Here is a 21,945-nt window from a genome sequence, read left to right as displayed (position 1 = left end):
TGAATAAAGTAGGTTAGAGTTTGCTTCTTTGTTGCATGACTATAATGATCTAGGACAGATATGATATGTGCTCTTTGTTGTTATATGGGTTTAGGACCCTCTTCTTGCCTTTTTTAATCAAAACAATATCAAAATTCCACAATTCAATTTTTATGATTTTTGTTTCATGATTTGGTTGTGTCTATTTTTTGACATCAAGACTAAGTCTATAATTTTCTTCATACATAAATCAAATCTAAAAAAATAAATCATTAAATTGCAAGTTGTTCCCTCATCTTTGAATAAATTAATTGTGGACTTTTTCCAAGGTGATTCTTTAGAAAACAAGTTGAGAACAATTGAAAGTGCAAAGTGTTGTTCAAAAAACTATTACAATTTAATATAATATATTATTATTTTAATCTATTCTTATAGATTTTATTTATATATTATTTATAGATTTTGCCTATTCTTATAAAGTTTATTTATTAAAAATCCAATGTGCTCCATTATATGGAAACAAAAAACTACATGATTGGTGGAGGTGAAATATTTCTTTATTCCTAGAAAGTAAGTAATAAAAAATATTATTTTGAGAAAAATAAATAATACGACTACTAAAAAAATCTTTGTTTCAATCCCTCTGGACCCAATATCTACTTTCAACATCCAAACTTCACAACCACCAAGTAACAACTTGATATTTTTGAATGTCCAAACAACACAACAACCAAGCAATAGCTTGACACTTTTTAATGACCCCTTCTTGCATTTGGATTACTCATATTCGCATGCGTACCTCTGCTACCACTATAATGCATGGATAGAATATAATTTGAATACTTTCAATATGAGGTTGCTATTGAAAAATATATTTAGACTTAAAAATTTTATATTTGTTTATGAGAATAAAAATAGAAACTTATAATTAATATCAGCTAAACTCTTGCACTATTTACTACAAGTGCTAGTGACTATAACTTACATATAAGTTATATATGATTCTAGATTAGACTTTACATAATGATACATGTTTATAGACCTGCACTTTTATTCACTTTGAAATCAAACATCTATCAAACATTTCCCTTTCATTTCCTTTGAATGCTAAGTGCTAGTAATTATAAATATGAATAGCTAATAACTATAGCTTACATGTAAGCTTTACATAGATTCTAGATTAACCACATCAACAACAGTATCACTCTCAATCTGAATAGCTAATAACTATAGCTTACATGTAAGCTTTACATTACTCTAGATTAACCACGTCACTGAGAGTGCTTACATTACTCTAGATTAACCACGTCACTCTCAGTAGTGTAGCTCTGATTTGTTCGATTGTCAACAAGCACAGGGGTCGTAATTTTCAAAGTAGATGGCTCCATCTTCCCTTCCAGCATTAGCACCACCTGCCCCATGGTTGGCCTCATCTCCTCATTTCTTTGAGTGCAGAGCAATGCTACAACACTTGCTCTTCTCACCTCTTCAATATCTTCGTCCTCAGCAACACCCTTTTCCCCAAAATTAATCGTGTTCCCCTGACTAATTTGGGTTGCAGCCCATGGCGGAAAGTAATACATACTTGAATCTTGCCCATCTAAATCCAAAGTTCTTCTCCCAGAAATGATTTCCAAGAGCGTCATACCAAAGCTGTAAGCATCGACATTTGGAGTTATGGGAACACCAGAAATCCATTCCGGAGCTAAATAACCTCTCGTTCCCCTCGTTGTGGTCAGAATACGACTTAAATCCCTGTTCACAAGCTTTGCCAACCCGAAATCGGCCAACTTGGGGGAAAAATCAGCATCAAGAAGAATGTTCTCAGGTTTTACATCGCCGTGAATGATGCGATCTCTGCATTCCTCGTGGAGATAAAACAAAGCTCGAGCAGTGCCTAAGGCGATCTTGAACCAAGCCTTCCAGTCGAGTACCTTCTTTCTACTTTTGGATCCACTGGTGAAGAGTATGGAATTCAGCGATCCATTGGGCATGTAATTATACACCAGTAACCGTACTTTGGATCCTTCTGCACAAAACCCTCGGAGCCTTACTAAATTCCCATGTTGTATGTTTCCAAGTGAGCTGATTTCCGCTCGGAATTGCTTCTCATCTAGGCTTGAACTGGACTCCTATTTCTTCACGGCCACAAGTGCACCGTCTGGAAGAGATCCTTTGAACACTGAGCCGAATCCTGCGCTCCCCAGCTTAGACTTGAAGTTCCTGGTCGCAATCTTCAACTCCCTGTAACTGAACATTCTAAGAAAAGAGTCGGAAGAATACTCTTCACAACGTTCAATAGTAGATTGTAGCCGATCTTGTCGCCTCCTCCACATAAAAAATGAAAAGACAGCTAAAGCGATGGCAAGCGCAGTGACACTAGCAATCGCAAGAGGCATGACGGTTTTGCGTTCGGATGACGATGGTGGATCAAACGTTGCAAGGGCAGACGCAGCGGCTACTCGAATGAAGACATTTGAATTGCTGATTGATGAAGAATCACGCAAGTCAAACAGAGGTGTGGACCAGATTTGGCAGGGGCCTGAAGGTGGATTGAAAGCATAAGCAGTGCACGAGCAGTTGCTGAGGCAGGCATTCTCGCAATCCATCTTTCTGGGCACTGGGAATGAAGAACCATAATCAGTAAATCTGTCGGATGTGCAATTCAAGAGGCTCCGGCGGACACAGCCACTGGACAACCAGTCCCGTGAATCCCAGGCTTCATTGTCTTTTGGTGTGAAGCCATTTACGCAGCTGCAGAATTGAAAATTGTTGGAGTTACAGACGCCGAAAGCGCCGCAGAGGCCATACACGGCGCATTCGTCTCTGGGCAGAGACAAGAACATGCTCCATTTATTCCCATCGAACAGAGCAAGTCGAATATCTCCGGACTTGGTCAAGATGAAATGCATGGGCGCATGAATCTTATGCGTTGGTGTTAAACTGACATACAAACTAGAGCTGGTGATTTCAACGTTGACACTGAAAAACCTTTTGTTTGACATTTCTGGAACACGACGGAAAATTCTGCCATCCCAAGGCCCGCTCCACCAATACTTGACAGAGTTATTCCACATTAGCACAATTTCTTTGGCGCCAAATGGATCCGACTGGAAGGAGAAGAGCCCACGTGCAGGATCCGACGAGCTTTTTCAAGACACCAGCTTTTGCTGTTCCCCTAATCTCATTGCAGGCTGATGAATTAAAAACAGCAGCACAAAGAATAAAAACAGAGCAGCAAAACTCAAACATATCAAAGAGCTATAAAGTTTCTTCATGTTATTACAGCTGAGAGGAATGCTCTATTTATAGAGCTCATACATATTTCTAGAGGGTTCTTGAGAAGCTTCAAGAAAGGAAGCACTCTAGAGATTTCTACATAATTTTAAATTCAAATTTTGCACAAAGAGAGAGGCTCCAAGAAGCAAGTAGAAAGTTCTGGACTGTGCATTAAATGCCCAGCTACTATAATAAACATTATTTTTAACACCCCCCCATAATGTTTATTTGGAGAGAGTAGGAACATCTTTGAGCTGCAATAGATCTCTAAATTTCGTAGATTTTACGATAGACAATGCTTTTGTAAATATATCAGCAAGTTGATCTTCTGTTCCGCAAAATTGAAGCTCCACCTCTTGTCTTTCAATTAGATCTCGAACAAAATGATGATGCACTTCTATATGCTTGGACCTTGCATGATATACCGAATTTTTTGCTAGCTTGATAGTACTTTGATTATCACAAAATATTGTTGTTGGAGAGTCTTGTGGATGATGCAATTCTTCAAGTAACCTCCTAAGCCATAATGCTTCTTGAGACGCCTTTGATAAACCAATATATTCAGCTTCTGTAGATGAGAGTGACACTGTTGATTGCTTCTTGCTACTCCACGAAATCGGTCCCGATCCAAGATGGAAGATATATCCTGAAGTTGACTTTCTATCATCAATGTCACCTGCATAATCAGAATCTGTATATCCAACTAAAGTAGGTTCTCCTCCATATTTGTATTCAATGCCAAGTTGGTAAGTACCCTTAATATATCTTAATATTCTTTTAGCTGCTTTCTAGTGTTCAATGTGTGGATCTGCCATGTATCTCGATACAATACCAACTGCATATGCAATATCTGGTCTAGTTATAGTAAGATAAAAAAGATTTCCAACAAGCTGCCTATATAATTTTCCATCCACTTTCTTTTGAGTAGAGTTAGCACCTAACTTTACTCCTATTTCACATGGTGTATTACATGGTTTACAATCACTCATATTGAATTTTTTAAGTACATCAAGAGCATATTTAGTTTGAGAGAGCATGATTCTTCCTTCTTCTTGCCATACTTGCATACTCAAAAAATAGTGCATTAGTCCTAAATCAGTTATTTCGAAAGCTTGTTTGAGTTGATTTTTAGTTATCTCAATATCATGTGCGTGATTTCCTGTAATAATCAAGTCATCCACATACAATACAATGATAACAACCTTATTATCACAATATTTTACATACACATCTGGATCAGCATTACTTCTTTTAAATCCAACTTCTAGGAAGTACTTATTAATTTTTGAGTACCATTCCCTTGGTGCTTGTTTGAGACCATAGAGTGATTTTCTTAATCTACACACCAAATTCTCTTCTCCATACTTAATAAATCCTGGTGGTTGTTGCATATAAATTTCTTCTTTTAAGTCACCATGCAAAAATGCACTTTTTACATCCATTTGAAAAATTTTCCAACCAAACTTTGCAGCTAAAGCAACTATTGTACGAATGGAAGTCATCTTAGCTACTGGAGCAAAGGTTTCAGTATAGTCTATACCTTCTTCTTGTGAGAAACCTTTAGCCACTAACCTTGCTTTGTATTTTTCAATAGCTCCATCTAATGTGAATTTGGTTCTATAGGTCCACTTGCAACCAACCACATTTTTGCCTTCTGGAAGTGTTGTTAGTTCCCATGTTCCATTCTTCATCAAAGAATTGTATTCTTCTTGCATAGCTTCTTCCCATTTTTCTTTTCCTTTTGCTTCTTCATATGTGTTTGGAGTGTCAACCTGCATCACCTTAGTCATAAGAGCATAGTTAGCAAATATATATCTAGGACCTTCTTGATAAATTTCTTTGATGCTTTTAAATTTTTTTGGATTTTCATTATCACTTTCTTGAGTCTCATCCCATGTAGTGGTTTGCACACCTTGACTTTGACTATTGGTAGAAGTAGAATTTTTTGCATCAATCAAAATTGGAAAGAAAGATAATGTTGGAGAATTATCATTCTTAACATCTTCATCAAACCATACATTTCTTTTAATATAGATTTCATTAGTTCTAGGATTGTATAACCTATATCCTTTCGATTCCTCACTATATCCAACCATTGTGCACTTCTCGCTTTTCCTTTCAAGTTTGCTCCTCCTTTCATCAGGAATGTGAGCATATGCTTTACAACCAAAAATTCTAAAATGAGATACTGTAGGCTTTCTTCCACTCCATGCCTCTTCTGGTGTTATGTTCAAAACTGCCTTAATAGGTGTTCTATTCAAGATATATACGACAGTATGAACTGCTTCAGCCCAAAATTTAGCTTCTAGATTTCTAGAATGAAGCATGCACCTAGCCATTTCTATTATAGTTCTATTTTTCCTTTCAGCAACACCATTTTGTTGGGGTGAATAAGAGACAGTTGATTCCTTTTTAATGCCATGTTCTTTACAAAAATCTAAAAGACCTTTATTCATGTATTCAGTCCCTCTATCAGTTCTTAGTATCTTTAAGTACTTTCCACTTTGTTTTTCAGTCAAAGATTTAAACTCTTTAAACTTTTGAAACACTTCATCTTTCTTTTGTAGAAAATACACCCAAATTCTTCTACTATAATCATCTATAAAAGTGAGGGCATACCTTGATCCTCCAATTGATGATGTTTTGAAAGGACCCATTACATCACTATGGACTAGATGTAGAGGATTTTTTGCTCTCCATGATTTACCTTGAGGGAAACTTTCCACATGTTGTTTTCCCATTGCACATCCTTCACACACCTTAGGGCTTAATGATATCTTTGGCAACCCATGCACCATTTGTAATTTCTCCATAAGCTTGAGACTTTGAAAATTGATGTGCTCCAAACGCTCATGCCATAACCTGCTCATATCATCATATTGAGCAATAGCACACATATGTTTATCTCCACATTTAGAAGTAAATTCTTGAAATTTATATAATCCATTCTCCATTTTACCAATTGCAATGAATCTATAATTATCATTGACATCCTTGATTAAGAACTTATCGTTGTAGAATTCTATTTTATGTCCTTGACTTGCAATTTGAGATACTGAAAGCAGATTTGTTTTTAATTCAGGGACTAATTTCACATTTTTGAACAAACCATTATCAATTTTGACATTACCAGTCCCTTTAACTTCTAAAGCACTATTATCCCCCAAATATATTTTCTCTATATTATTTTCACTTATTGATTCAAATTGATTCTCATTATGAGACATGTGTTGTGTAGCACCAGAATCAATAACCCAATCTTCTTTGAAAGTATTATTTTCTTTAAGTGCAACACAAAATGCATTTCTTTTAGAATCTCCTAATTTTGGATAATTATTTACTTTCTTTTCTACATCTCTTTTCTTCTTGAAACATTCATTTGCCTTATGACCCATTTTACCACAATAATGACATTTCCATTTACTTCTATTATGATCTATATATGAAATACTCTTATTTTCATTCTTCCAATTTCTTTCTTTAGATTCATTTTCTTGTGACTTCTTATAATATTGTTTTCCTTTCATTACAAATGCTTGAGATTCACCATCAAATGATTCTTTTTCTTTAACTTGTCTTTTCTCTTCTTGAACCAACTTAGCACACAATTCTTCTGATTTAATACTTTTTAATTTATCTCCAGTATCTAAACCCCTTATAAATGATTGATAAGATCCTGGAAGACTTTGTAATATAACTTGCACAAAATCTTTATCATCTATATCTTTTCCAAGAGAAGCAAGCTCATTTTTCTTTTCCTTTAACTTACTTAAATGTGGGACTATCTCTTGTGAGCTTGATAATTTCAAATTGTATAATTCAGTTGTGAGAGATAAGATCCATACATCACTTGAATTTTGATATAAATCTTTCAAAATCTCCCAAACTTTGACTCCACTTCTCTCATTACGAATTTTTGGAAAAACTTCTTCTGAAAGTGTAAGCTTGATTAGTGCTGCTGCCCTCTTGTCCCTTTTATCCCAATTATCTTGATCATTTCCTGGATTCGTAGGCCTTTGTTCACTACCAGTCACAATATCATAACAATTTTGAAGGGTTAGAGTGATTTCAACATGAGATACCCAATCATAATAATTTTTTCCATTTAATTTAACTATAGGCAAAGTCACACCAAGTGATTCCATTGTTAAATTCTCTCCCCTTTTTTTGGATGAGAATGAAAGATATTTAAAAACTTGAACACCCAAGCTTGAAATTGAAAAAATCTCACCAATTTGTTGAAGAAAAAACTTTTTCTTTTGCTGCAATATCCTTCTTTTGATGTAGTTTTTTTGTTCCAAACCAAACTGCTGTTCACTCCTTAGTTACAGCCTGCAAATGTAAAGATTCACACAAAGAAAACACATATATTCATTCCAAAAGCATCATATATTCACAGCCCAAAGAACTGAAAATGCTCTGATACCATGATGAATTAAAAACAACAGCACAAAGAATAAAAAACAGAGCATAAAAACAGAGCAGCAAAACTCAAACATATCAAAGAGCTATAAAGTTTCTTCATGTTATTACAGCTGAGAGGAATGCTCTATTTATAGAGCTCATACATATTTCTAGAGGGTTCTTGAGAAGCTTCAAGAAAGGAAGCACTCTAGAGATTTCTACATAATTTTAAATTCAAATTTTGCACAAAGAGAGAGGCTCCAAGAAGCAAGTAGAAAGTTCTGGACTGTGCATTAAATGCCCAGCTACTATAATAAACATTATTTTTAACACAGGCAACCAGGTATCTGTCGGAATGTCGAAACTCTGCCACACAGTTTCAGATTTGTTGTCATCAGTGCTCAGCATCAAAAAATTACCGGAGTCTAGTATCACAGCACGGGATGCCTTTTTCGATATGTTGACCGACCAAATAGACGCACCCTCTGCGTACAACAGATCCGATTCACCTTCTCTTGACAGCTTCAAAACTCCAGATTTTTTTCTCGCGGGAGTCTCTCTGTTTGCCACCCAGACGATCATCTTCTGTCGCATATTGGCGTACCACATTCCAACGTACCAGTTATCGGTTCCGTTTGGGCTGAAGAAACCCAATTCAAATGTGCCATTCTCTGAAATCAATGTCTGATTTCCAGCAAGCGAGGCGCCCAAGGAAAGAGTATCTCCGACCTTCACTAATGCTGCACCATAACTACTCAGTGGAATAAACACAGCAACTGCAAAAACAAGTCTTAACCGGGATTTTTCCCGCTTCTCATCCATCGCCAAATTGTGAGTCATTGATCGAACCTCCCCCGGGCTTTGAAGCAAGAAGCTGGAATAATAACTGTTCTTCTAGAATAAATGTCGTGGAGGACCATGATAGGAGCTTATGAAATAATTGTTGTGTTGCATTCTGATAAGGTTGAGATTCAAAATTACCTAATCTGAAAGAAATCTTACGAGTCATTGTGTGTAAGTGTGACTATGACTTCAATTCAAAGCATTGTCAACACACTACTCTTTTATAACATTTTCTCGAATGGGATAAGAGTGTGTGATCAGTACAAGTCAAATTTACGTTCATGTTAAGTAACTATATTCATAGAGAGTACTTGAATTTAATGGTTTGATTGTGTTAATTTTTAAGGAATGAAGAGACTGCTGCCATGGAGAAGCCAATCATTGAACGTCAATTCCAAAGAGCATAAAGTGCCTGTCCACTGTGAAACAATTCAGTGAAATCAGACGGAATGCCACTCGAGTCAAACTTATGTGCAAAGAAATTTGAGAAGACCTGGTGAGTATGTTACGTCAATCGTGACTTCATTTTCCACCACTTCTTATTTTATTCCCGTGGATATATGGATATATACCGGGGAACATTTTACACTGTTTTTACTGTTTTAAATTCAAAGTGTTACCATCATATCATATATTATTTAAAATATAAATAAAAGAATAGTCTTATGTACAATCATATCATATATCTTTTGAAATATATATAAATTGATATTTTTTAGTCTATAACAATAGTCATTTTAAAATAATGTTAAAAAAGATTTTTTTAAAAATACTTAAACATGACTAGCCTCTTCCTTGCATAAATTGGGTAGGATTGAGGGTAATAAAAAAATGAAAAGAGTTCGCTATAAAAAATGTTCCAAAATATTTCCAAACAAAAAATATTAAACATACTTGAATTTTCTTAAAGTACCTAAAAGTGGAACCAATTCTCCACCAATTCTACTTTTCCTACCTCTGAAAAAAAAAATAGACATGATTTTTTTTACCAAATTATTGCACTATATATAATTATTTATAATGACCATTAAAACAGGGAATTTCTTTTTTGTAAAATGCTCCTAGCCTACATTAAATATAATAAATATGTAAAATAATTATATGTTATTAATTATGAAATATATTTTTAATCCATGTAAACAAATATGATTTATCTAATATATAGAATTGTATTTTAAAATTGATCAACAATATTAGATTTATTTTTTATTTAAACAAAATCTACATCATAATATTATTATAAAATTACTCATTAATAATCAAACTATTAAATAATTTAATAATTGTATCTGACTTTAAAATATAGAATCTAGATAACAAATTATATTAAGCTATTCTAATGAAAGTGACTTCATATTTATTTAAGTCAAATAACTCAATTTTTTCTAAAAAAATTTAATCACAATGAGATATTTTTAGATAAAGGTGAATTAAGCATTGCATGTTTGATGAAGTTTCTTGGTGTAATGTTGTGAGCAACATAAGGATCAATTGAGAGAATATTATAATACATGTTTCCATTAAATGGAGGCACAAATTTCCTTGTTCCTAAACTTTGAGACCATTTCTCACCCAAAAAAAGATTTAATAAATGTGGTCGAATAATATAGGCAGTCCTTAGATGGTTCACAATCTTGATGTTTAAACTACAACTTTACTAAGGAAATTTTGATTTTTTTTCCATAATTTAGTTGGCATAAAAAGATTTGAATGTTGAAAAATAAGAAAAAGATTTGAACTCAATACTATTTAATTATGTAAATCAAATGCCTATTGGAAAAGCTTTAAAGTTAGATCATCCTTCTACTTACTTGATAACCTTAGAGCTTTAGCAACTAAAAAGATGATGCCAAAATTAACTACAGAGATGTGAGGATAAGTAGTCTTCATCATGCTATAGTTGCACCCAATTCCTCCCCCAATTTCTCCTAGTTGGTTGCACTCAATGAAGTAGTAATGCACATGCTTCATCATGCTATAGTTGCGCCCAATTCCTTCCCCAATTTCTCCTAATTGGTTGCACTCAGTAAAGTAGTAATGCACATGCTTTATGTAGGCCTTTTCATAGGGTAGAAAATTTTCCTCTAGAACAACACTATGAAGATGTTGAAGCATCTAAATATTAGAAGGCTCTATATAGAGAAAATATATAGAAGTCATTAAGACTTATTACTCCTACTCAGAGGTTGTTTATAGAAAAATTTTAACACTTATTACTATGTAACTAAGTTGATTTCACTTAAGGAAAAACTCTAGAATTCATAATGTTTTATCAATTATCATGTTTAAATATTTCACTGTGAAACCATTTAGTGAAATCAGACTGAATGAAAAAGCTCACCAGTTAGTTTCTAAAACAAAAGGGTTGAAGGATGCTTAAATATTTTCTATGGTTTTTATCTCTATGTGGATTTACTAAGAAATGAAAACTCCAAACAGACCCTCAATCAAGGAAATTGAGTTCAGAGGAAGAATAATTTTTTTTGCCTATAACATTAGCTTCTACTTATAATGGAAATAGAAAGAATAAAACATCTCATTTCACAACAAGAGGTGAGCCTCCTATCACCGAATTGAATGAGTCAATGAATGAATCCACGAGTAGGCTCGCTCTCAAGAGCACACTATCCTAAATATAATTTTAGTTGGGGCCTTCAATCGGCTCATTAATATTAGATTGATAAATTATATAACTTGTTTAATCTAATTTCATAATTTTCTTTACTACTTAAAACCTAGATTGGTACACCATGACGTTGTACATGTTATAATACTTTGTGAGACACATTCTCTTATTTCTTTCTTGATGCTTATTATTTTTGGAAAATTTTACCCTATTTTTGATTTAGTGGTTGTATCTAAGCTCAAGACTAGTTCTATGATTTTTCTTTCTATTATATTTCTTTGATGGTTAAGGGTTTTAGTTTCCCTCAAATCCTACTTTCCTATAATGAAAAATAAATAATTGAAAAATAGAAAAAGAAAATAAAAAATATTATTGAGCTATAAATTCAATATCTTTACTTTTTTTTAAGCACTATTTTATTTAGCATGACTCCTCTTTCTTCATTTCTTCTCAAAAAGATTGGAATCAATAATGTTACATGATCATCATATATAACTTTACCATCTTTCATGTTGCATAGATTCTACATCCTATATTTTTCAACTAGTAATTCTATGATAATTCAATGCTAAGCTCCATACATGTATAACATATATACATATACATATACATATACATATATATATATATATACATATACATACATATATATATACATATATATACATACATGTATAACATATATATATATATATATATATATACACACACACATATACATATACATATACATATACATATACATATATATATATATATATATATATATATATATATATATATATACATACATATATATATATATATATATATATATATATATATATATATATATATGTAGACATACATATATATATATGTAGATATACATATATATATATATATATATATATATATAGATATATACATATATATATATATATATGTAGATATATATATATATATATATATATATATGTAGATATATATATATATATATATATATATATGTAGATATATATATATATATATATATGTAGAGATATATATATATATATATATATATTCTTACATTAGTTTTATTTTTCATACATGCAATATTAATAACACTAGTAAATTTGAATTTAATTTTCATTGAATTTTAGTCAAAATTTTGAAACAAGTTGGTAGAAATTTCAACCAAGAAGTTCATGGTAAATTTTCTCATCAAAATTTCGACCAACTTGCATGTTGGTCAAAATTTTGACCAATAAATTCATCAAAAAATGTTAATTTTTGCTAGCTTTGATTTGTCATTGTTGGTCGAAATTTCCACCAATTTTTGGTCGAATTTTTTATAGAATTGGTGGAAATTTTGACCAATTCTTGGTAGAAAACTATCAAGAATTGGTCAAAATTTCCGCTGATGTTTGGTCAAATTTTTTAAACAATTGGTGGAAATTTTGACCAAGTCTTGGTAGAAAACTATCAAGAATTGTTCGAAATTCGCACCAGTTAGAGGACACCTTTGAGAAAAAAAATTCTCCTACTCCAACTTTATCTTTGCAAAGATGTAAAAGGTTGCAAATTAAATGGCTTGGATAAGAAACAATTGCTTGATACAACATGGAACAAAGAAGAACATAAACATATAGCATGGAAATATATTCTTTGAAGTGAAAGCATCCAAGAATGTAAGCAAAAGAAGAACTATTGAAGTGTAACATGCCTCATTGTGCACTTTTGACATTGCCAAAGTTGATAGAATTTTTTTCAACTATGAATAATGATATATTATATAATCAGTGTAACAAAAGAATTTCATATTCATGACAGTTAGTTTTCAAAGTATAGTATAGTATAGTACATAAGTTGAAGAAGAAAAATATCCTAAACTGAACACCACTACATGAAAATTATGCATTTTATTCCACAAGAACTTCAACACTAGAGCAACTACTTTTGAAGTTTACTTGTGTAGTAATTATGCTCTTTTTTAGAATTTAATGATTGAAGAGTACTTCAGTTTCTTTGAATTGTTATGGAAATCATAGTTGCACTTGTCCAATGTATCCTTTGTTTGCTCCTTAAGAAACACTCTCTATAAACTCCTTTACATCAAACATAGAAGTTGGATCCTTATTTGTAATGATGCCCTATTTTACACAACACATTTTAAATATTATACACCAAAATATATATCATGGTTGCAATTGTACAATGTATGAAATGAAGAAAACCAAGTTTGAGATCAAATTGTTTTTTTTTTTTGAAATGACAGTTTATTCACAAAAGAGTAGATATGACAATGCACCTTTTTAGTTATAAAATTTGGCTAAGATAAGATTTACAGGGGTAATATCAAAAGCAGGGTTCCAAATAGAAATCCTAGATGGAGCTACATGTTGACCTTGGCCACCAAGAGCATGAGTTAGTTCTTTTTGTGACCTCTCTTCAATTATTATATACTCATCAGAGAAAATTGAGAGATTCACTAAGATCAAAGGAGTAGCTACATAAAATGGGATATGATGGTGGAAAGCTAAGAGTGCTCGATTGTCATGTTCCCTTTTCAAATAATTAAAAATAATAAACTTTGCTAAGGCAGGCAAGCTCCAAAAAGGTGAAGTTTCGGAAAAAGGGGCTAATCTTTGGAAACCAATGGACTAATAAATAAAAATTATTATTAAATTATATTTTATTAACCCCTCTTGGACGTGAGTTAGGATTATGCCCTCTTTTATGGAGGTTTCGAGGCATTTTGGGCTCATTCCAAAACTTGATTTTTGCTCATTTCTTTGTTGTTCTTCAGAGGTTGCCAAACCTATGGAGAAGGAGACCCAAGAATGGGAGTTTGCAGGTTTTCAGGAAGGCTAAGGATGGGAGTTTGAAGCTATTCCATGTGCATGCTCATGCAGAGTTTGCCTTTGTGCTGAACAGTGCAGATTTGTGATTTTTCGGGTGTATTTTTGTAAGAGTTTGGTGTTTTTGGTTGAGTATTTCATATCAGTTTGGGTTGCTACTGTATTTTAGACTTTTAGATGTTAAAATAGAGCTGAATATATGTATTTGGTCATGATTATACTTCTGTGATAGATTATTAGTATTTTTGTGGTGTTTCCGAGCTATTCTATGTTGTTTTTGGGAGCCCGATGAGCATTATTTTTATCCTTCGTTTGAGAGCTGTTGTGTAAATGTTATACAGATATGAAAATGTCATTTTTTAGGCTGTTATGCTGCTGAAATTTTTATAAAAATGTCCACTTTCAGATTTACTAATAATATGTGAAGCTGTAAAGTTTTTGGCACTATTTCTGGCATACCCGATTTGGGGTTTATTTAGAAATTGGTGGATCTTTGAAAGATTGGTTGTTTGATCTTAAAGATCTGATTAGAGACTTGAAATATCATTTAAAATTAGAAAAGGGACATTTCAATGGTATCAGAGCTATGATCTTGCCAGCCTGAGGGTTTATAGAAGTTTGCATGTCAGTTTTGACAACTACCCAAATCTTGCATGTCATAATTTATGGTTGCATGCTACTTCTAATCATTTGCATGTTAGTTCTTGGTGAATTTGGTGGTTGCATGTTGCTTCTAATCAGCTACATGTCAACATTTATGGTTGCATGAAACTAAGTGAAAGAGAAAAAAGATATTTGCAGCGAGAAAAGAATAAAGAAATTTTGATCAAACCTCCAGTTGAAAGTAAAAGTACAAAATCCAAGGAAGAGAAAAGTATGGCTGATTCAGATGAGATGGCAAAGAAATTCTTCCAAGACATCCAAAATACTCAGAAGCAAATAGTGGATAGTTTGGCAGAAACTAGAGAGGCTTTGCGAATATTGACAGAAAAACTGCAAGGAGTTGCATCTATTAATGAGAAAGGGAGCATTTCAGAGGAGCCAAGAAATCTGAAATCCACACCATCTAAATCAACCAAAACTATTTTCTTCCCTGCAGATGAGCCACCAATACCGAATCCAACCCTTAATCCTGTGGAAGAGGTTACAGGTAACTTGATTGCATTAAGAGCTACTTACAATGGCTTAGATGATGACTTTCGCAGTTCGGTTCCTTTTAGAGAATATGTGGATATGATGAACACTTTGATGCCCAAGAAAGAGAATAGGAGGGAGCATGACATAAGTGGAAGAGAGCTCAAAAATAAAATAAACAAGTTTACAACACCTACTTTTGATGGAACAAATAAAATTTCAGCTAGAGCATGGCTACAAAAATTACAGACTTTCTTCACACTTAACCCCATGAAGGAAAGTGATGCTGTTCAATTTGCAAGTCTACACTTGGAAGATGTAGCCTATGATTGGTGGTATCATGGAATGACTACTTAAGGTCATGATAATGTAACTACATTTGATGATTTCAGTCAAAGAGTGATAGATAGATTTGACCTCAAGGATGATGAAGAGTACTTTAAAGAATTGTCAAAGTTGAAGCAAACCAAATCAGTTAATGAGTATATAGAAGAGTTTTAAAAAGTGGCTATTATGGTACCTGATATGAGTGAAAAGAGGATTGTTTATCTTTTTCTTGATGGTTTAGAAGATTCTATTAAGGGTTTGGTTAAGGCTTTCTCACCCTCAACCTTACAGGAAGCTATCAAAAGAAGCTTGCAACTTAAAACTTGCATGCCTATGAAACCAGTCACTAATCAAAAACTCCCAAATCTTTGGCAACATAAGGGAAATTTTTAGAAAAAGACTTTCCCAACACTACCACCAAAAGATGTGATAAATGTGGCAAAAAAGAAGGTAGATGAAGAGACTAGGAGTGAATTACGAAGGAAAAAGCTTTGTTTTACTTGTAGAGAACCATGGGTTCCATGACACGGATATTTGGGGAAAGGTCAAGTGCACTATATTGAAGTTGCTTTAGAATCTAATTCAAATGAGCATGAGGAATTTCATGACACTAAGGAGGAGGTAGAAGAAGAAAAAGAAAAAGAAATCAGCAAGGATGGCACTTTAGCAGCATTATCAGGAGTCCCAAGATACCATCCCTTTCGAATTCGAGGGGTACTAGCAGGGCAAAGGTTGAAAGTTCTTCTTGATAGTGGGGCAACTCACAATTTTATTGATGAGGGATTTGTCATGAAAAGAGGGCTTAAAGCAGAAGATTTTGAGGGATTCAATGTTACTGTAGCTGATGGATTCACTATGCCTTGCACACGGGTGGTGAAACAACTTAAGATGACCTTAGGAGATTATGAGTTATGTGATGACTTCTATGTGGTTGGTATTGGGGAGACAGATCTTGTATTGTGTGTTCAATGGTTGCACTCTATTGGAGGCTATTACATGAACCATCAAACCATGGAGTTTAAATTTCATTCCAATGAGAAAGAAGCCATATTGAGAGGCTTATCGAATGGAGCACCTAAGGTGGTCTCTGCAAAGAGGATGGAGAGGACTTTTCGAAGAGGTCAAGTAGCATGGGCCACAGGAGTCATAATCCATCCCACAAGCTCTATAAAGAATCAAGGTAATTTCCATTTTGAAATTCAAAATATTCTTGATAAGCATAGTATAGTTTTCAATGACTTGCCTCGAGGATTACCACCAGATTGAGGTTTTGAGCATGTTACTGAGTTAGAACAGGGTGCCAAACTAGTTATAACAACCCCATACTGCCATCCAAGAGGTTATAAGGAAGAAATTGAAAAAACTATTAAAGAACTCCTAGACATGGGATTCATAAGGCCTAGCTCTAGTCCATTTGCATCATCTGTGGTACTTGTCAAGAAAAAGGATGGTACAATGAGAATGTGTATAGACTACAGGGCTCTAAACAAGAAGACCATAAAAAATAGGTATCCCATACCACACATAGATGAACTCATTGATGAGTTACATGGTGCTGTATACTTCTCAAAAATTGACTTAAGATCAGGGTACCATCAAATCCGAATGAGGAATGAAGATGTGGAAAAGACTGCTTTTAGATGTCACTATGGGCACTTTGAATTTCTTGTTATGCCATTTGGCCTCACTAATGCACTTGCAACATTCCAATCTTGTATGAATAAGGTATTCAGCCAGCATCTTCGAAAATTTGTTTTGGTATTTTTTGATGATATCTTGATTTACAGTAAAACATGGGAAGAGCATCTAAAACACATAGACACTATTTTGGAAATCTTGGAGCATCAATCCTTCTATGCTAAGCTATCTAAATTTGAGCTTGGTTTGACAAAGATCCTATATTTGGGACATATTATAAGTTCTAAAGGAGTATAGGTTGATCAACAAAAAATCCAAGCAATTTTGGATTGGCCTCCACCCACTAATCTTACATAGTTGAGAGGTTTCTTCGAGTTGTGTAGCTACTATAGGAGATTTACCAAGGGATTTTCTCAGCTTGCTGCCCCCTTGACTGATTTGACAAAGAAAGGAGCTTTTGCTTGGATAGAAGAGGTACAAAAAACATTTGATAAGCTTAAGGAGGTAATGAGTTCATGCCCTGTGCTTGCGATTCCAGATTTCTCTTTACCTTTTGTTGTTGAATGTGATGCTTCTAGAGAACGTATAAGGGCTGTCCTAACTCAAAGGGAACATCCAATAGCATTTGAGAGTAGAAAATTAAATCAATCAGAGAAATGTTACTCCATCTATGATAAGGAAATGTTGGCAATCATGCATGCACTTCATAAGTTTAGACAATATTTGGTATGTGGGAGATTCATTGTAAAGATAGACCATAATAGCCTCAGGTTCTTCTTAAACCAAAGGGATTTGAATGATCATCAACAAAAATGGGTAAGTAAATTGTAAGCTTATGATTTTGATATTGAATACATGAAAGGGAAGAATAATGTGGTTGTTGATGCTCTCTCAAGAAAGCCCACTTTGTGTTCCTTAACATCTATCTTTGCTGATTGGAAAGTCTCCATAATTTTAGAGTATGCTAAAGATTCCTTTGCCACCAAGATTTTGGATAAGTTAGTGGATGATAATAGGTACAAGGTTGTTGATGAATTGATTTATTACAAAAACATGATGTTCTTAGTGCCAGGATCAAAAACTAAGGAGAGGATATTGAGGGCCTTTCATGATACACCTTTGGCTGGTCATCAGGGATACTTCAAGACATATAGAAAAATTCGAGAGCGGTTTTCATGGAAGGGTATGAAGGAGGATGTCCTTGAACACATTAAGGAATGTATGGTATACCAACACAACAAGAGTGAGCAAAATTTTCCTGCAGGGTTGTTTTAGCCACTTCCTATTCCTGAACAAAAATGGGAAAGTATTTCCATGGACTTCATCACTGGGTTGCCCAAGGTTCAAGGTCAGGATTGCATATATGTGGTGGTAGATAGACTAACTAATTATGCACATTTCTTTCCTATCACATCTGATTTCAAGGCATCACAAGTGGCCGAATTGTTCTTCAAGGAAATTTTTAGATTACATGGCTTGCCTAGAAACATTGTTAGTGACCGGGATAGTAGATTCCTCAGCTCTTTTTGGAAGGAGCTCTTTCATTTGGCAGGAACTGAACTCACTCCTAGTACTAGCTATCACCCTCAAACAGATGGACAAATAGAGATAGTTAATAAATGGATAGAGGGATATTTGAGGAACTATGTTTCAAATCAACAACATGCTTGGGTGAAATGGTTATACCTACGGGAGTATTGTTACAATACATCTCATCACATGTCTATTGGTATGCCTCCTTTTTATGCTCTTTATGGTTATGATGCCCTTTCCTTTGTTGATCTAATACTTTCTGATAGCTGCAACAAGTGATTTTATCAAGCAAAGCCAAGACATAATAAGGTCCCTCAAGGATAATCTACAACATGCACAGAACTAACAAAAGTTATATGCTGATAAGAAAAGGATTGAAAGATTTTTTGAGGTGGGAGATTTGGTATTTGTTAGGTTTCAGCCATATAAGCAAAGCACCTTGAAGAGGAGTGGGGCAGAGAAACTCAAGCCAAGGTTCTATGGGCCTTATAAGATCATCAAGAAGGTAGGAGAGGTAGCTTATGAATTAGAGCTCCCACCAAACAGCAAAATATATAATATTTTTCATGTATGATGCCTAAAGAAGGTTCTAGGCTAGAAAACCATAGTATCTATAGAATTACCACCTCTTGATGATGAATGGAAATTAGTTTTGATACCATAAGAGATTTTGGATACAAGAGAGAAAAGATTGAGAAACAGGAGCGTCATAGAGCATTTGGTCAAATGGAAAGGATTACCACTAGAGGATGCAAATTGGGAAGGAGCACATATTCTTGAGAATTCCAACCTTCATTGCTTGAGGACAAGCAATATTTTGGAGGGGAAGACTTGTCATGTCCCTTTTTCAAATAATTAAAAATAATAAACTTTGCTAAGGCAGGCAAGCTCTAAAAAGGTGAAGTTTCGGCAAAAGGGGCTAATATTTGGAAACCAATGGACTAATAAATAAAAATTATTATTAAATTATATTTTATTAACCCCTCTTGGACGTGAGTTAGGGTTATGCCCTCTTTTATGGGGGTTTGGAGGCATTTTGGGCTCATTCTAAAATTTGATTTTTGCTCATTTCTTTGTTGTTCTTCAGAGGCTACCAAACCTGTGGAGAAGGAAACCCAAGAATAGGAGTTTGAAAGTTTAAAAGAAGGCTAAGGATGGGAGTTTGAAGCCATTCCATGTGCATGCTCATGCAGAATTTTTCTTTGTGTTGAACAGTGCAGATTTGTGGTTTTTCGGGTGTGTTTTTGTAAGAGTTTGGTGTTTCTGATTGAGTATTTCATATCAGTTTGGGTTGCTGCTATATTTCAGAATTTTAGATGTTAAAATAGAGCTGAATATATGTATTTGGTCATAATTATACTTCTGTGATAGATTATTAGTGTTTTTGTGGTGTTTTCGAGCTATTCTATGTTGTTTTCGGGAGCCCGATGAGCAATGTTTTTATCCTCTGTTTGAGAGCTATTGTGTAAATGTTATACAGATCTAAAAATTTCATTTTGTAGGCTATTATGCTGCTAAAATTTCTATAAAAATGTCCACTTTCAGATTTACTAATAATATGTGAAGCTGTGAAGTTTTTGGCACTATTTCTGGCATACTCAATTTGGGGTTTATTGAGAAATTGGTGAATCTTTGAAAGATTGGTTGTTTGATCTTAAAGATCTGATTAGAGGCTTGAAATATCATATAAAATCAGAAAAGAGACATTTCACAGATTATATGTCCCTATTTTATTTGTTGTGTCACCTATGAAAATATAACAACAACTTAGCAAGCCTTAACATATAAGAACAAATGTTGTTGGCAAAATTTTGTCAGCCAATCATCTAATGGGATTTAATTTTATGAACATAAATTTAAAATATCATAGCAAAGAAATTGTAGGATATTAATAGTAATTCTACATACCATTTGTTGCAATCCTATCTACTCCTAGAACTATAGCATCTACACGACCTGACTTCTGCAATGCCGCTACTATAGAATCTACTATAAGGATTGCAAGTATGTGATGTCATCATGGACCAATTCAGATGCAATAAGACTTGATCCCTAAAAGGAATGTAAAAAATATTCAAGTCAATATAAATCTTGATAATGAAATCATACGTAATAAATTTATTTAGATATGGAATTTCAATAAAATGCAGAGTTGGATCAAAATGTTCAACACTTTTCATGTTTCATCAACTTTGAGGGATACAATAGGGAAGTTTCTTGGGAAAAATGCTAATCAAAAACTTATGTTGCTTTTGAAAACCAAAATAAGTAGCACAAGAAGGACTAGCTGAAATAAAATATTGTGAAAATTTCCACCTAATCTCTTCAATAATTAGTAAGCCTGTGAAATTGTCAACCATCAATAAACTCTCTATGTTTAGAGAGGACCCTTGATCAAATAATAACCAGAATAGTCTCTTGACACCAAACGAACAATTAGTTGGCAAGTGGAAATCACTACTAATGCTAAAGTAGATGACTTTTTAAATTGAAATAATCTATTATAACTTTTTGAGTCAAAATTGTTTATGATAATTTTTCAAGTTACATTAATGATTAGAATCTAGATACAAACAACATTGAACAATTTTCTTGAAGATTTTTGGCATGAAGTGAATTTTGTAATGGATACCCTAGAAACAGCTCTGATACCACTGTAATGGGCACCCAGGAATGCCCAAAAGCTGAACCAACTACTGAAATTATATTAATTCTAAAAATGCTGCAATCAAGTACAAAGAGATGTATTCCAAAGGCCAAACCCTAAGGGAATGACGTCTAGAATGTTACAACAGAGAATGAACGTCCCCTATTACCAAAAAGAGTGTGATTCACATATCCAAGCTCTTATCAAATGCAAGTTATAATCATCTGATACAATAATCCCATTCTCAACAATGAGACTTTCAACCCTATTTATCCTTTTCTTCATCCTTCTGGAAGGAACTAAAATATTAATTAATTGCAAGAGCTAGAATCTTCCTCCTTCCAATAATTAATGCATACCCTAGAAATTCCTCCCTGACAATAATTAATTAAATCACGAGAGGCTTTCATCCTTCCAATAATTAATACATACCCTGGAAGCTACTCCCTTGTAATTAATAATTAAATTAATTAAATAAAAAGTCACCTTTAAATTGAATGACTTTATAAGAAATTAATTTAATTTCTTCTTATCCTCCACTTAGACTTTGGAGAACGTGAGAGCTAAAACATGAGATCATTACAAATCCGCCCTCCTTGAAATTGCTTGTCCTCAAGCAATTAAGTAACATAATGAACTCCAACCTCCACCGGGATCCCAATTGAAGTAATGTGTGATATCCATATGGACATTAAACCAAATGCAAACCCACA

At 33.7% G+C, this 21,945-nt stretch overlaps 1 pseudogene; it reads right to left on the bottom strand.

The window, feature by feature from the left end:
- Nucleotides 1–1,174: 1,174 nt before the first annotated feature.
- LOC149539411 (G-type lectin S-receptor-like serine/threonine-protein kinase At2g19130) lies at nucleotides 1,175–8,675 on the bottom strand (annotated as a pseudogene).
- Nucleotides 8,676–21,945: the final 13,270 nt, after the last annotated feature.

The sequence above is a fragment of the Cupressus sempervirens genome, chromosome 9, assembly GCF_028749045.1.
Source record: "Cupressus sempervirens isolate cs-2001-9-10 chromosome 9, ASM2874904v1, whole genome shotgun sequence".
Lineage (NCBI taxonomy): Eukaryota > Viridiplantae > Streptophyta > Pinopsida > Cupressales > Cupressaceae > Cupressus > Cupressus sempervirens.
The sequence above is the reverse complement of the archived record's forward strand: the minus strand, read 5'-3'. Positions and strand labels throughout refer to the sequence as shown.